This window comes from Heteronotia binoei, chromosome 2, assembly GCF_032191835.1.
Source record: "Heteronotia binoei isolate CCM8104 ecotype False Entrance Well chromosome 2, APGP_CSIRO_Hbin_v1, whole genome shotgun sequence".
Classification (NCBI taxonomy): Eukaryota; Metazoa; Chordata; class Lepidosauria; order Squamata; family Gekkonidae; genus Heteronotia; species Heteronotia binoei.
The window spans coordinates 160,860,725-160,877,890 of NC_083224.1; the positions used below are offsets into that span (position 1 = coordinate 160,860,725).

At 40.7% G+C, this 17,166-nt stretch overlaps 1 protein-coding gene and 1 long non-coding RNA gene across 3 annotated transcripts in view; both read left to right on the forward strand.

Annotated features, from left to right (window-relative positions):
* The window catches only part of LOC132567367 (complement factor H-like), a 121,086-nt gene that overhangs the window by 23,424 nt on the left and 80,496 nt on the right, over positions 1 to 17,166 (forward strand). The gene's annotated exons all lie outside the window — the stretch shown is intronic.
* On the forward strand, positions 1,444 to 16,681 carry LOC132566877 (uncharacterized). 2 transcript variants are annotated; one of them, XR_009555076.1, is made up of 4 exons: positions 1,444 to 1,611; positions 5,500 to 5,682; positions 8,122 to 8,322; positions 16,585 to 16,681. It is a non-coding gene; the product is annotated as an uncharacterized LOC132566877 (long non-coding RNA). The 2 variants fall into 2 exon arrangements; XR_009555077.1 differs by lacking the exon at positions 16,585 to 16,681 and adding an exon at positions 13,863 to 14,471 and having other exon boundaries at positions 1,466 to 1,611.

Below are 17,166 nucleotides of genomic sequence, written 5' to 3' on the forward strand. Positions count from 1 at the left end.
AATTTTGATGATGTATTTTTATCAACTTCCATCTGAATTCTAAAAAATATACGCAAATTTGGAAATATCTGATTACTTCAGTACAAGTTCCAGTTAGGTGTGTTAAGCATTTTAACCATGTTGACCTATCATATTTAGTCACAAGAAAGTATCACTCTGCTATGTGTACAGGTAAAGTTCTTTACATAAAGGTTCTGCCAGCATTATATTGAAAAGACCAGAAACTCAAAAAAACCCACTTGGCCCCACCCACTTTCTAAATACACTTGGCAGGCATCGTGACACCTATGCGTACCACATGGCAATTCCTGGCCTAGAAGCAGTATATCCTAGATCCGTTGTGCAGAGGATGCATTTTTGCAAGCGCAAAGAGTTATAACTACATTTCTGACAATCCCTGGCATATGAAATCCTGCCATTGTAACATGGAGGGATGGTTCTCAGAGAGACTTTGACTAAAATATGCTGCATATATATAGGCACAGGGACTTGTGAGAGAAGCTTTGTGGAAGCTCTTGGGTCTTTGTCATGTTCCTGAATTGGTTTTCAAAGAGACCAAGCTGTGCTCTGATTTAAAAAGACCCCTCAGTCTTTTAAACACTAATTCCGACGCCAATTCCAAGCTGAGATGAGGGGGCTTCATCCACTGCTAATTATAAACACACACAATAAAGGCTTGTGAGCCTAGGTCTTTTGAGGCAAAACACCACAGAGAGAGGACAGTGTAGTGCAGAACAGCAGAAAGCCATGCAAAACCTCTTCCCACCTGCTTCTGTTTTGCTGTGCTTTCAAGTTGCCATTTCAGCAGGTGTTACTTTTGCAGTAAAGGTGTAGACATTTAATGTGTTGTTAAAATCAAATGTGTATCTAGTTCTGTTATCAGTTGTCCAAAATTTGCATCAGAAACTATATTTTTTAATTTTACTTTCAAATAATTTATGTGGTGGTTAAAAATCTAACTTGTTTTCTCAAACAGATGCCTTACTTACATTTTTGCAGACACACAGGAGTTCAAATGAGTACTGCAGTGTGGTTAAAGGTCAAATTAGATGTTACCTGTGGTTGTCAGAATCACTGGGGATAGGAGGTACTGATTTGTGAATTCTCTCTCTTCATGGCCTACCCATTCAGAAATCCAAAGTTGGGCTGAAATTTAATTAGAATCGTACAATTGGAAGGGTCCTCCAGGGTCATCTAGCCCAACCCCCTGCACAATGCAGGAAATTCACAAATGCCTCCCCCTAAGTTCACAGGGTCCGCATTGCTGTCAGACTTTGAGTGAGAGGCTACATATAGAAGTATGTGGTGGGTGCAGGGTGGATTTGGTTTCTTCAGTGCTTGCTGTAAAAATCAGCCACCTTCCCTCCCATCATGGGAATTAAAACAACAGGTCTACTGTTGAGTAACTTTGAGTAAATAATTAGTTACTAACTTTGAGTAAATAGTAAAATATGAGAAGGTAAAAGTCTTTGAGGTCAGGCTCTGGAATCATTAGTTAAAAGTCAATACTGTACAGTGCAAGATAATTGTCAAGTACCTGAAATATTGACATGAGGTGGTTGGGTTATATTATTTTGTTTCTCCAATGGACATTCTGTGCTTCCCAAAAGGGTGAGTAATAAGCAAAAGTCAACATACATTTAGAAAATATAATGCTGCAGTCGGTCAGAACTTGCATGCTTTCAGGAAGTTTGTAAAATCAATATTAATCATCAGAGAGTTTTGCAATATGCTATAGCCAGTTGTATGTGCTTAAATGGCATAAATGTGAGTATTGTTAGAGTTCATCCAAGGAAACTGAGGTTCAAATCCCATTTGGATCATGAAGCTCAAAAGGGAGACCTTAAACCAGACATACTATGTAATATACCTTGCAGGATTATAGACAGGGCTTTTTTTTGGGGGGGGGGGGTGGCATGGAGGAATACAGTTCCAGAACCTCTTTGTTTAGAAACAAAATTCTCAAAAAATGTTTAAAAGTTCATAAGGGGCACCGGTGTGTTTCTCCTTCATTCCCTTCTCAAGAGTTCTGGCACATCTTTTTTCCAGGAGAAAAAAGCTCTGGTTATTGAGATAATGCATGGTAAAGAGAATCATATGTATTGCTGGATTCCACCAAAAATTTCCATGTATGTGTGTGTGGGGGGGAGGGGAGCAAAGAGGTGAAGTTGTTTCTCTAGCTTTTTCCACAAGCATGGGTCTGGTGGGTCTTTTTTCCCCTGGAGGGAATGCAGTGGAATGGAGTTCCAAAGCCTCTTAGTAAAAACAACATTCTCAAAAATTTTTTAAAAGTTCATATGGGGCACCCATGTGTTTCTCCTACATTTTCCTCTTGTGAGTTCCAGAACCTCTTTTTTTTCCGGAAAAAAAGCCTTGGAATTAATTAAACTGGTTTGGTGACCAAAAAACCAAAACAAAACAGAAACGACCTAAATATACTTCTGTTTGACACAATATGGCTTAGATTGATTGGTATTAAATGATGATTCTCACTGTTAGAATTCTGAGTATTTATATTGCATGTCTAGGCAATGTCTAAGGTCAGTCATTAAAGGGTTAAATATGTTTACCAGTTCATATTGTTTAGCTGACTCAGGAAGGGATATCTGGCTCACTGCAATTGGAATGTTAAGGAGAGGGTTGGAAATGACAGTTGAAAAAGAGCTGTTGGCAGCTTTGGATCAGAGGGGAGCTGACAGAGTACCAAGCTTGTTAGCAATAGAATAAGGATGTAGTTTATAGTGTTATTATTTTCATCCCAGTGTCCCTATTCCTTTAGAAATAAAATATATATTTTTCAATACTAAAGATCTCTCAATTTCTTTTACTTACTTTACTTTACTTTACTTTATTCGATTTATATCCCGCCCTACCCCACCGAGGTGGGCTCAGGGCGGCTTACAACAATAAAAGCTAACAAAGGTCGATTTAAATACAATTAAAATTATACAATAAAATACATAAAAGCCTAAAAATACATAAAACTCACATCGATATACACTATGCTACTATTACTTAAATCAGTCCTTCAAATTTCCAATATTCGGTAATCTGATGTTTAAGATTTAATAATCAGGCATTCTGCTCACAGTTAATTATATGCCAACCGGAAGAGGGTTGTTTTACAGGCCCTGCGGAACTGTTCAAGGTTCCGCAGGGCCCTCACCTCCTCCGGGAGCTGATTCCACCAACAGGGAGCTGCAATCGAGAAGGCCCTGTCCCTGGTCGCTTTCAGACGGGCCTCCTTTGGCCCAGGGATTATAAGGAGGTTCTGAGACCCCGACCTCAGCACTCTCTGGGGGACATGTGGGGAGAGACGGTCCCTAAGGTAGGCAGGTCCCAGACCATAAAGGGCTTTAAAGGTCATAACCAGCACCTTGTACCGAACTCGGTATGTTATCGGCAGCCAGTGCAGTCCTCGAAGCCCCGGCTGGATGTGCTCCCGTCTAGGGAGCCCTAACAACAGCCGGGCAGCGGCATTCTGCACTAGCTGCAACTTCCGGGTTCGGCACAAGGGCAGCCCCATGTAGAGGGCATTGCAGTAATCCAGCCTCGAGGTGACCGTTGCATGGATCACTGTTGCCAGGTCGTCGCCCTCCAGGAAAGGGGCCAACTGCCTTGCCCGCCTAAGATGAAAAAATGCGGACTTGGCAGTGGCTGCTATCTGGGCCTCCATAGTTAGGGTAGGCTCCAGTAGCACCCCCAGGCTCCTAACCCTGTGTGCCGCTGACAGAGGCACACCATCGAGGGCCGGTAAGGGAATCTCCCTCCCTGGACCACGGCGACCCAGGCAAAGGACCTCTGTCTTCGTCGGATTTAGCTTCAGCCCGCTCAGCCTGAGCCATCTAGACACGGCCTGCAATGCCAGGTCCAGGTTTTCTGGGACACAGGCAGGCCGGCCGTCCATAAGTAGATAGAGCTGGGTGTCATCAGCGTACTGGTGGCAACCCAGCCCATATCTCCGGGCAATCTGGGTAAGAGGGCGCATATAGATGTTAAACAACATCGGGGATAGAACTGCTCCCTGAGGGACCCCGCAATCCAGCGGGTATCTTTGGGACAATTCACCCCCAATCGCCACTCTTTGTCCCCGACCTTTGAGGAAAGAGGTAAGCCATTGTAAAGCCAACCCCTGAATCCCCACGTCGGCAAGACGGCAAGTCAGCAACCGATGGTCGACCGTGTCGAACGCTGCCGACAGGTCTAACAGCATCAGTACCGCCGAGCCGCCTCGGTCCAGATGCCGCTGGAGATCATCCACCAGGGCAACCAGCACTGTCTCCGTCCCATGACCTGGGCGGAAGCCCGACTGATGGGAGTCAAGGACGGAAGCATCCTCCAGGAAACTCTGTAGTTGCAACGCCACTGCCCTCTCAATGAGTTTTACGATCCAGCAGTCCATTAAACTGTCTGAGAAATTTTAAACAATTTCCCTCACAAAATTTCCCAACACTTACTACTGTTCTGGAGTAGAATATAACTATCTATTTTTCCCTACCTTCAATAACAAACGAAACAGAATAAAACAGGAGTCAAACGGCACTTCAAAAACTAACAATGTGTATTCCAGCATAACCTTTCATGAGTCAAAGCTCACTTCCTTCAGGTGCATGAAGTAGCAGCAGACAACATGAGGGAGATGTTATAAAGAAAGGCCAGTAAGACCCAACCAAAAGAGTAATCAAGGTACTCAAAATAGGTGAAGGCACCTCCCAACTACTGGTCAACAGGTGTAGTAGGATTAGCATAACATCTGATCAGTTGACATGCAGTTGAAAGCAGTTCGATTTAAGAAAAGTACAGAGGAATGCCTGAACTAATTCACATCTGGAAGGTGTGCTTGCAACAGTAGTTTATGTTCTTTTTAACACACAAGGTGCTTACCAAGAGCTGGTACATCCATTTGCTTATCAAGGCAAATTATACATCTGATCCAGAACTGATTCCTAAAACACAAAACGTTCAGGATAGAACTCATCAGCCTTCCTAATCTTTATACTTGTCTAGACTTGTAATATGTATCTACATTGAATTCTTGAACATCTAATAGGTTCATTATGAGGCATTTTAGACTGTTTTTACATTGACTACGTTTGCCTAATGCCACACTGACTAGTATTCTCCTTGTCTGAATGTGATTATGCTTTCTTGCATAGCAAATCACCTGTTTATTGCAAAGGGAAAGAAGAGTCTTAGATCTATGTCTGAGAGAAATGTGATTATGTAATACAGTATTTATTACCAGAGTCTGCTTGAAGCAGCAGGGGGTGGGTGAAATTAGACTGTCATTACTGAGATGTAAATCGATGTCATACCTATCTTTTCAAAATCCACTTCTATCCAATAAAAAACAAACAGGAAAAAGCACTCTGTTTCATTTCCAAAATCATAATAATTCCTTTCTCATCCCTTTTCCTGGTATGTAGTTATATAGTATTTATAATTAGACATTTGCTCTTGGTAAGAATATATTCTTTCATCTCCTATTTTTCTCTATAGAGATTCCAAGATCCTGTGGTCCACCACCTGTTATTGATAATTCAATACAAAGGCAATATATCCGGCAAGTATTCCCATCTGGTTCTGATGTGTTTTATCAGTGCTACAGGTTATATGAGATGGAAGGAACACCACGTGCAATGTGCTTAAATGGTCAATGGAGAGGAGTGCCTAGGTGTGTTGGTATGTATAAAATCGATAAACTTTCTTGTTTTACTCTGTTATTAGAATTACCTTCATTATGACCACCACCACCCCAATGTGACTGACAGTAGACCACCACCACCCCAATGTGACTGACAGTAAAGCATAAGGAAGCCAAGTGGAAGACAAGTGATGAATTTTGTTCTTCCCTATGATAATACTGACAATGGATCTGGGCCAGCCAGTGGTTGTGGGTTCAATTTGATCTCACTAGAGTTTATTTCTTACACTTGTATCCTGCTCATCCTTCAAAGGGCTTTGAAAAGTATACACAGACTTTTATTTCACTATTCTATGCTCACAACAATTCTGTCTATTAAGTTAGACTAAGAATGGATGGCTGACCCAAGGTCACCCAATGAGTTTAATGGCCCAAGGGAAGATCTGAACCTGAGTGTCCTACTCCAGCCTTTTAAATACTACACCCCACTGACCCTCTGCTGGAACCTAAAGGTACTCTAGTTCCTAGTGACTGCCAGCTATGAATCTACCCACATAGCCATCTTCTGGATTCTAGTTCTTGATAACACTGACTAGACTGTGGTGGGATTTCAGGAAACAAAGATCCCCAGGAAGGCATTATGTCTTGTTTAGTCTATGCAAAGAGAGACACTGAGAGACAGAGATCCCTGTCACTGGTGTCTCCTGTGGGGAACGTGGGTGAGATGTAACCCTATAACACAGTTGTATCACAAACATAGGAGTAAATTCACATTTGACAAAGCTAATGGGCACACTTGGGAACAGTGTTCCCTCTAAGCTGCGTCACTGTGAGCTAGCTCACAGTTCTTTAGCATCTGGCTCGCACATTTTGGTCTTAGCTCAGGAAAAATGCAAACTTATTTATGCAGTAGCTCACAACTTTAATGCTAGTAGCTCATGAAGTAGAATTTTTGCTCACAGGACTCCACAGCTTAGAGGGAGCATTGCTTTGCAGTACCATTGGATAGCTACAACTGAGTTAAGGCCCTGAAGAAGAGAGAGTAGTTTGGATTTTGACAGATTGGAGGCCTGAACTTTTTAAAAATTAAACAACAGTCTGGTTTCTTGTGTACAACTATCTTGGAGATCCACAGGCTTTGCCTTGGAACTCCCTTAACCCCCCGAGCTGACCTTTTCTCCCAGCTGGGGATCTCTGCAGCCCTGTGGGGTGATCCCTGACCCACACAGCTGTTACAAATTGATTTATAGATGGTGAATTATTTGTGACTAGGAATAAGGCCTGTTGTGAAAGAAAATACAATGGGCTCTATAAAGAGGCTTTGGGCTAGTGCCCTCCCCCACCCTTGCTGTCTTCCCACCCCCTCACCCAAGTGAAGGCATTCACTTCCCCCAACCCTAATGTCTTCCCACACACACAATGCAGCAATTTTCTGTAGGGGAACTGATCTGACTTCAGCTTCCCATCTCCTTCCCCCTCATCTGCAATCTCTACCTAGGAAAAGTACATTTTTTTTCCTGCAGTGTGGACCAAAACATCTTACATCATTCTTCTCTCCCCCTTTTGATCTGCACAACAACCCTGTTAGGTAGGTTAGGCTGAAAGTTTGTAACTGTTCTGAAATCACAGTGTGGACCAAAGCAGAAGGGAAGCAATCTCAGTCAGGTATAATGACACAGAGTCCACCCTGCAAAACCGTCATTTTCTCTGGGGGAGCTGATCTCTGCCATTTGGAGAGCAGTTGTAATTCTAAGTGATCTCCAGCCCTCACCTGGAGACTGGCAACCATGGTTCCTCAGGGGAAAGTGGCTGGTTTGCAAGGTGGAGTCTATGGTATTGTATCTGTCTGAGGTCCCACCCCTCCTCAAACCCACCCTCTCCAGGCGCCACTCTTCAAATCCCTAGGAATTTCCCAACCTGGAGTTGGCAGCCCTATCACCTTCCCAGCAGCAGTAGCAAGCCGACAGGCATAGGTTAGCTAGCTTCCAGGTGGTGCCTGAAGTTCTCCTGGTATCACAGCTGAACTAATAATTGCTTTGGAGGGTGAACTCTGTAATTATATTCAGGTGAGGCCTCTCTGCTCCTCAAACTCTGGCTTCCTTGGACTCCAACACAAAATTTCCAAGCATTTCCCACCAACTTGGAACTGGCAGCCCTACTCAGGACTGGGCTCAATGAGTTCTCCCTCAAAGGCCAAAAGAGGCCTGGAAAGGGTCTTTCCCCTGTCTTTTACTGAGAGAACCATGCTTGGTTGCCTTTTACTGACAGAAACAAGACAGGTTGTTTAGCAACAGCTACCGCCTAGAATCTTCCCCAGTGGCCAAATCCCTCATCTGCCCTGGTTCCAGCATTGGGAAGGGGAAAGTAGAAAATGGCATGTGAGAGCAACTGAGTAACAGTTCATGGGCCCATCACTAATGGATGAGAAAGTCAGATTAGCTGATTCCATTATGAAATTATTATCTATGATTTTCCAGAGACCTGTAAAGCAGAGGAAACAGAGATGGACCAAAACAATATATATCTAAAACATATTACTAAATCAACGTCTCATATAACATCTGACTACTGGATGTATTTTGATTGTAAACCGGGATATCGCAAGGATCCATTATCATCTCCTTTTACAAAGCAATGTGTACGAGGAGTGTGGGTGTATCCAAGATGCATATTATGAAGTAAGTATTGTTGTTATTAGCCACAAGTAGCTGATAGACCTCATAAATGCTGCTAAAATATGCACTGAAATTTACTTTTTTCAAAATTTGCTTTTTACAAATATTATTACATCTGCTTGGCTCTTTATAATACTTGACTGTTGCTTCCACTGGTTTCAATGGGAGATGTCTTTTGGTGTGAAATTTTTTTCCTAGAAAACATTGGGATAAAGTTGTCAAGGGTTGCAACTGTTACTCAAGCAATTCTCCTTCTCAAAATTCATTCACTTGGGACTCTCATTTTATAAGACATTAAATTATCACTTTCAAAGATGGTTCAGAGGGACAGGTAAATTTTCCTGAATCTTCAAGGCTGATGAGTGTGTGAATTTGTTTTTTAAATAAAAATTCAAGCATGCAGACAAGGGAAACTAAAAATGTAAGAGATGCAATCAGTAGTTTTCTCATATCAGGTCTACTTGAACCTGAATTTCTTTGTTCCTGACCAAGAAGCCTAGAAAGGGGAGGGGTTTCCAACTTTACAAGTGGAGAGACAGATGGTATCCCTCAAAGCTGCCAGTTGACAAGCCCTAATCTAGAAATTCTTGTTTAGGAAATATGAAGGGCTATCTCTGTATTGTGAGATGCTGGAGGGATGATGAATATCCTTTAGGCTGAGAACATTTCAATAGTCCAGTCCAAAAGTTAGCAAGGCATGTGTGACAGTGGCCAGGCCAACTCTCCCCAGGAGCAGCTACAACCTATGCCATGCATCTCTTTTAGGATAGCAAGACAACCAGGGGCATAGACTTTTCAACTTCGGGGGAGGGGCTGGGGCATTTAATCCAGTGACATCATAGGGAGGAGTCAGTGACATCACAGGGAGGGACCTCCATTATCATACCTATGAATTTATAGAGAAGCTCCCTCCCCATAAATTTAGGGAGAACCCTCCCAACAATGCCCATGGACCAGGCCAAATCCAGGAAAAGCTGGGAATTGGTCAATGGTTATAGTGGTATCTCAGAGGTCTCTTGCTGTGTCCTGTTTTTGAAATTCACTTTTAGAATAGTCACTTTAATATCTGCAAATATACATATCACATGCTCATAGAACTGAATCCCCTGGTCCAATGTTTTTGAAACTTGGACGGTGTTTTGAAAAGAGGCACTGGATGCTATGCTGAAAATTTGGTGCCTCTACCACAAAAACCAGCCCCTCCAGAGCTCCAGATACCCACAGATCAATTCACCATTATACCATATGGGAATCGATCTCCATAGGGAATAATGGAGTGTCCAGCAGACATTTCCCTTCCCCCTGCTGTTTTCTGATAACCCTGAAGCAGGGGGAGGGCCTCCAAACTGAGGGATCCCCTGCCCCCAACTGCCTAGGTGGTGAACAATTGTCAATACACAACTACTTGACCAAGTCTTTTATGAGTGTAGTCATTTTGAGAAGGAAAAAAAAAAGGCTAGCTGGGGCCATCAATTTTCAAAAGGATCTGGTTTAGCATCCATTTAAATGAATGCAATCAATCACAGGCTTGAAGATAAAATATCTATCTGCCAAAAGAACCCCCAAATACTATAGCAATATGTATGCAACGTAACAATACAGTGTTATTCCTCCCCGCAATCATTAACTAGTTGAATTAGCATTTCTAAGAAGCTGGGGTTGTAAAGTCATTACACCACTAACTACTTTGCAGCCCAGAGGGAAAATCACACATGGACTCTACCACCCCATTCCTGCCTTTGAAGATAATGATCTTTCCTCCTTGAAAATTTAAATGGGAAGCCCCCAAGTCCTGTGTTTGTTGCCCAGAGGGGGCTTAGCCCCCATCAGGAAAATCTGGACAGGGCTCAAGCCCCGGAGCCCCCGCGTAGTTTACGCCTATGAAGACAACCGGGAGTACTTCCAAACTGATTCCCTGGTCTTTAAGAGTGTAATCCTATTTGGAATGGGTTATATTCCTAGCCCCACATTGGTTTAACACCATCCCATAACACTTATACCTTGTCTGGCATGAATTTCAGTTCTTTCATTGCCTCTAAACACTATAGTATTTCCTGCAAAGCTACAATGGGGAGTGGAAATTGGTGGGAAATGAGTGGAAACAGTCATACTAAAGGCAGAATGTCTGCAGTAGGGATAGGCCTTGACTCCTTTGAAATACCGCGATCCTTTCTAGGATGTCTGAGTTATGAAGGACTTAATGGAGTAATGATTACCCTGATTTCCCCCCCTTCAATTGCAGAAAGGGGGGGGGGCACAAATTATCCATCTACCTGGAATTTTCTAGGTTTCTTCAGGGACACACTACTATGAAGAAAATTTATCAAGACAAGCTTTGGAATATGAACCTTGGAGCAAATTTTTGATGACATTAAGGATGTTTCCCTAGCGCCTTTTTCTCTTTTGTCAAAATGCAAAAAGACTAGAATTGGCTAATTTTCTTATCCAGAGCAATTTGGCCATTAAAAAAAATGATCACTCTAGAAATGACCCAGAAGGAGATTTTTCTTACCTTGGTATCAATGGGGCAAGTGACATTGATTATTTTATTGATTCAACAAACTTTCTTCCATTGGTGTGTTAATTTTTTTGGTAGTGACCATCTCCCTGTTGCTCTCTATGTAACATCACCAACTGCTCAGATTTCTGTTCTGAAAAATAATTCACTAGTTCAAGTTTAAGTTTTACTCCTTGAGTCTACTGGAACACAAAGATAATAGGTTTTATCTTGAATAAAATGAAGTGCCCTGAGGTAAGAGCTCTGAGGAAATTGCTCCTGTCTCAATCAAATGTCAACTCTGCTTTGGCCACAGTAAATGCTATCTTATCTCTCCTAAAACCACATTATTTGAAGCCTTCCTTTGAAGGACATCTTTGGGTAAAACCTTCTAATTTAAGGAAAATGTTTATAAAATGTTTTTCAGGTGGTATGTAACACTGGTTAAACTATCCAGAAAACTTAAGGGGGTATCCAATTCTTGTTGGAAATGCAAATGTAAGGGGGGACTTTCTATCATATATGGTGGTCCTGCAGGAAAGCTAAGAGAAATTGGTCTATGGTGCAGGAAATGATGCAAAAAAAATCTATAAAAATACAATTCCATTGAAGCCAGATTTTTTTAAATTGAATGTAATGCCAGATATAGCAGATAAGGATGTTAAAGATATATGTATACATTTAGTGTTGGTTGCAAGAATCCAAAATGCCAAGTCTTGGAAGAAAACAGAACTATTTGTGAAATTCCTCAAAATAGCAGAAATGGATATATTGTCTGATTTATTGAAAGAAGACAGCAGAAAAAACTTGAAAGAACTATGGTCACCTTTTAATATGTGGGTTGAAAATGATAAAAAAGACGCAGTGCAGTAGATATATAATTGACTTAAATTGGGTTCAGGGTTTATTAACAAATTTGGAGAACTGTTACTGGATAAAGCTGAAATTGGAGAAATATCTTTGGATTTAACAGAATTTTATGTTTTGATCTCCCCCCCAATCACCATACCTTGCCCCCCTCCCTCTCATTAACCTTTTATAATACCAATAAATTGCTAAATATAAAGAATGCAGACTGGTTAAACAGGAATTGCAATGACAGCACAGGGAATTTAAAGGAACAATGTTATTTTGCACAGCAGCCAAGAAGGTCTGAGCGCCTGCTCCAGCTGCAACACCACTGAGGATGTTCTCCGCAGCTGAGAACGAAACGTCTGGAAGGAAAACTTTCTCCAGTAGAACACGGCACTTGATCCCGAAAGATTCTACAAACCCTAATAATGTTATTTTGACTCAGAGAGTTTTTGGCTCTTAAAAAACACTATAACAAATAGACCAGGTTATGGAAAACCAAAGAATAGCTCAGCATTCTGGTCTGTTATAAATCAGGGCCTTAAAACAATGAGTTATATTCCTCTTTATTTCCTCACAGTTTGGGGAACGTGTTTTAAGAGTTTGTTTTTCACTAATAGGATTTATTTATTTGTCGTCAGATCATTGGTTATAAGTGATTACTAAACTAGCCAACTGTTACTCTCTTGGAATTCAAGGATTTAATAATTAATCTTTGCTTAGGGAAAGCCCCTGGTGTTGATCTTATTCCAAATGAGTTGTCTAAGATTAATCCATGTTGGTGGGCAGAAATTCTCATTCCCTTATTTACTCAAATAAACCAGATAGGGGTTTTCCCAAAGTCATGGAGGCACACAACAATTGTGCAGATATTCAAAAAGAGCTCCTGATTTGATCCTGATTGCTATTGGGCAATCAGTTTAATGTCATGTTTAGGCAAATAATATTCTTATTTGCTGAAGATTCTTGTGGACAATGTTCCCTCTAAGCTGTGGTGTCTTGTGAGCAAAAATTCTACTTTGAGAGTTACTGGCATTAAATTTGTGTGCTACTGTATAAATTAGTTTACTCTGGGGCCATTTCCCCTGAGCTAAGACAAAAATGTGTGAGCCAGAGGATAAAAAACTATGAGCTGACTTACACTAACTCAGTTTAGAGGGAACGCTGCTTGTGGAGTGGCTAGAGCAACAAAGTATTATAGGATGGGAACAGATTGGCTTCAGGTGAGGTAGTTCAACATTGGATCATTGTCTGCTCTTACCCTGCTTGACAAAAAAAAATAAATACAGTTTCAGATGGCATTCTTTATGTAAGGTTTATAGACCTAAAAGGCATTTTTGATTCTTCCCCTCACACTAGATTGTGGGAGAAGCTGCAAGGTACCTCAATTAATAAAAGGTTACTATGGTCAATATATTGTTTGCATTCTGACACTACTGCTCAGGTTTGTTGTGGACAGGAGGAGTGAGCTATAATGGAAAATTGATCTAGGGTATCTGGGACTTTGGAGGGGCTGTTTTTTTGAGGTAGATGCACCTAATTTGCAGCATAGCTACTGCTGCCTCTCCTCAAAAACCTTTCCAAGTTTCAAAAAGATTGGACCAGGAGGTCTAATTCTATGGGCCCCAGAAGGAGGTACCCCCATTGTTTCCAATGGAGGGGGGAAATTTTGTGATCTGAAAGCTAAAATCCTTGAGCAACTAGCAAAAAATTTTGTGCATCATTGCCTCCTAGTGCAGTTTAGAGGGAACACTGGTCACGAGAAGCTGCTTTTTGCATCTTCCCTACTCTGAATTTGCTCTTGCTCCCTTGATTAAAAAAGATTCCGTCTCTTATATTTTATTGGAATGCCTTTTATATTCTAATCTACCATGGCTGGTGAATTTCAATGATTTTAATCTAAACTGGGTCATCCCTTCCTACTCTCAGATTAAAATCCTAATATAACCTTGTATATTGCAAAAATATTCCTTTTGTCTTTTGGGAAATAAATAGTGATTATACTGCTCAAAACATTGAGATAGACCTTTTATTGGACAAACAAATGAAGGAAAAAGAGAATATAGATCTAATTTTTGCATTGCAGACTGTATCTCCACATATTCAACATTCTTTCACTGCTAAGTATAATAATAGTGTTATAATTGGATAGCAAATTTTCAGCAGCCTTTTAAAAAAATGTTATTTTCTGCAGCTGGAATCTGAATGATAAGCTTGCGTTGAACAGATGAAGTTTAGCAGTAAATGGAGATCAAATCACTTGATATTTGCTTACTAGAGATCTGAAGACAAGGAGAACTTGGATAGCTCCCTCTCATCAATGTGTGCAATTCAGTCTGTGTTCAGTTGTTTTTTGGCTTTGCTTCTGTCTTTTCTTCCTCTCCAGTTTTCCAGACTCCAAACTTTCTTGTGCATCCAAAGAACACTCTCCTTAAAGGCCCTGGGCTTTGATTTTCTCAGTCACCTTTCCATTTGCCCTTCCCTTTTAAATACTAAGCCTCCACCACCCACTTCTTTCTGTTTAACTCACTAGAATCTCTTTCTCTGTTTGCCCATCTTGATTTTCAATCAATATCCCACACACTTAATGCTTTTCTTGTCCAGAAAGATCCCTCCCTATCCCAGAAGCTTTCCTAATCCTCCTCCTTCATCAGGCCTACTCCTTCTTCCTCAAGCCCTTAAATCTGACATCTATCTCTTTGTCTGGGTTGGCAGTGCACTTCTGCCTCCTTTTTCTGGAAACGAAATGTCAAATTGTTGCTATAAACACATCTAAAAATAAAGATATTTTAAAATTAGAAAATTTATTCATATCATTCCATTTTGCCTCCCTTTAGAACAAATAACTGCTGCAACTCTGTTTTTAGTTTTCGGAAACAAACTTGAGAATTCTGAGCATGCCCATTCAAAGCAGTGGGGGACCAGGGAAGAAGTCAATAGTGTGTTTTGAAGACCTTATGATGAAAACGCAACACCTCCTGACCACCCCTGCCCCTAAGTACGTCCGACTCACCTCAACCAGGGCCAGGGCCTTTTCGGCCCTGGTCCCTGCCTGGTGAAATCAGCTGCCTGTGGAGATCTGGACCCTACCTGAACTCCTGCCATTTTATAGGGCCTGCAAGACGGAGCTGTTCCGCCGGGCCTATGGTTGAGGCAGCAGGCGTCCTACTATTCCATCATTTGGACTCCCTTGTGGTGACATTGTGTCCTACTGCAGTGCTCTTATTGCTATTACCATCATTTAATGTGGGCCTATAACTGGTTATTTGATATGCTGTGTCCTTTCCACCAGTGGTACATTTTATTTATTGTTTTTACCATTTAATTTTAATGTGGTGTTTTAACTTTGATCTGCAGGTTTTTACTGTTATTTTATATGTTGTGATCTGCCTTGAGTCCATTTACGGGAAAGGGTGGAATATAAGCCTACTAAATAAATAAATAAATAAATAAGTAGGGTATAAAATTAAACAATGGCTCATTAAATTAAATTTGAGGTAGAGGCACCAAATAGGGCATAAAATTAAACAATTAAAGAACATTCAGAGTATAGTAAAAGTATGTGTTTGGGCACTTACTCAAAAGTCACTCTTTTATTTTAATACCTTTCATATAACTATTTGGATTGCTAAAAACAATGGCCTTTGATAATGTCTGAGAATCTTTAGAAATTAATGGTACTTGGTACCATAGTTTGCTTTTCACAATTGTTTGAAGTGAATGAATGAATGTTGGAGGATCAACAAGGGCATGGGGAGAGTGACTTCACAGATACCTAATGACCATGCTAGGGGTGGTTACAGACTAATTTCCACCAAGGGAAGGGATAATAATAATAATAATAGATTTTATTTGTATCCCGCCCTCCCCGCCTAGGCGGCCCAGGGCGGCTGACAACATTTTATACATTTACAATAATGAGTAAAAACTTTAAATTTAACAATAAAAAGATTAAACATTATAAAAACCAGTTAGTATATTTAAAATACATAATTTAAGTTGATTTAAATTAATCTGGCAGAGATAGTGATATTCTGACGCTGGTTCTGCCAGTTTAAATAGTTTCATAATAATGTGAGTCCCTAAAGCAGGACCGTGCTGGCGGATCCTTTATTCACAACAATTCAGCAGTCGATGTCGATGGTTTTTAGTTCTGCCAATCACCTGTTCCTGCTGCAAACCCCTAGGAGTCTCTCATGCTGTTCTTGGCAGTCCCCTACCACCAAGGAGCAGCATTTCAAGGAGACCAGTAAGCTGCAGTGAGAGGGGAGGTACGGTCATTCTGTTCCACTGACAGAACTGCCTTGCTTGAGTAGAAAATGTGGTCTGTATCCAGCCCTGGGTGGAAGGACTTTCTTTATATAAGCAGTGGGTCATGTTTGCTTGCTATTCCACTCTCTGCTCTAAGGTGCTGCCTGTCGTGCCTGCAGCAGGAATAAATATTTTGCTTATATAACTTCTACTTAATTCAAACTCACTGAGAGATCTCAAAAGATATCTTTCTTCAGTTAAAGATCTTAGAGAATTCAAATCTTTGGACAATGTGATCCCACCTATTGGTACTTATATTAATGAAAATACCAATTAAACTTCAAGCATCTTTTCTGTTTTGATACACAAGACTGAAATGATTCTTTTTTGATACACAAGATTGAAATGATAAGGCATGTAAAATAATAATTCACATAAAACAATTCAGACCAAGCAAACCAGGGGCCTTACAGTTTCTTCTGAATGTGGAGGTTTCCCTCAGTCACTCTGCATGGCTAGTAGTCATTAATAGATTTATCCTCCATGATTCTATGTAATCTATGAAACCGAACTAATTGAACTGAAGCTGACTTGAAATTTTTGTTCACATCCTTAGACTGTAGTTAGGTAATGAATAAAGTTTTTTTGTTTTTGTTTTTTTGCAGAAATGATCTTCTTTACCCCGGTGTCTTAAGGAACACTTTAAGCTCCTGCTCAGTCGTTAAGTCTTTAAGATTCTACATAAAAGTTGTTTTGGAGATACCTCATGGAACTGTTTCTTAAGTTGATAATTTTTTATGGCCCACGAATTATGTTATAAATATCCATATGGCCCTTGGCAGAAAAAAGGTTCCCCACCTCTGCTTTAGCAAATCTTTGGTTTTGCCGAAGAGCTTTATGTGACCAGAAGTGATCTCACGGCGTTATACAATGTGATGGAACACTGGCCTACTCCCCAAAACTCTCAGTGGTTGCCAGCCCTTGCTTGGCAACTCTAGCTATTTCTAGTTTAGGTCAGAAATTTCCAGAAAGTTTATTTGTTTAGAAAAAAATGCATATGTTGCTTATCCTGGAAATGCCTTTCAAATAAAACATAATAAATATATAAAGTATTAAAACTTTAATTAAAACCCAACAGAGGCACAAAAAATTCATGAAAATGTGTCTAATAATCTGTTACTCTTGAGAAAAGCTCTTTTACAGTGCTGATAATATCATTTCAGGTGAACAACAAATCAAAACTTTCA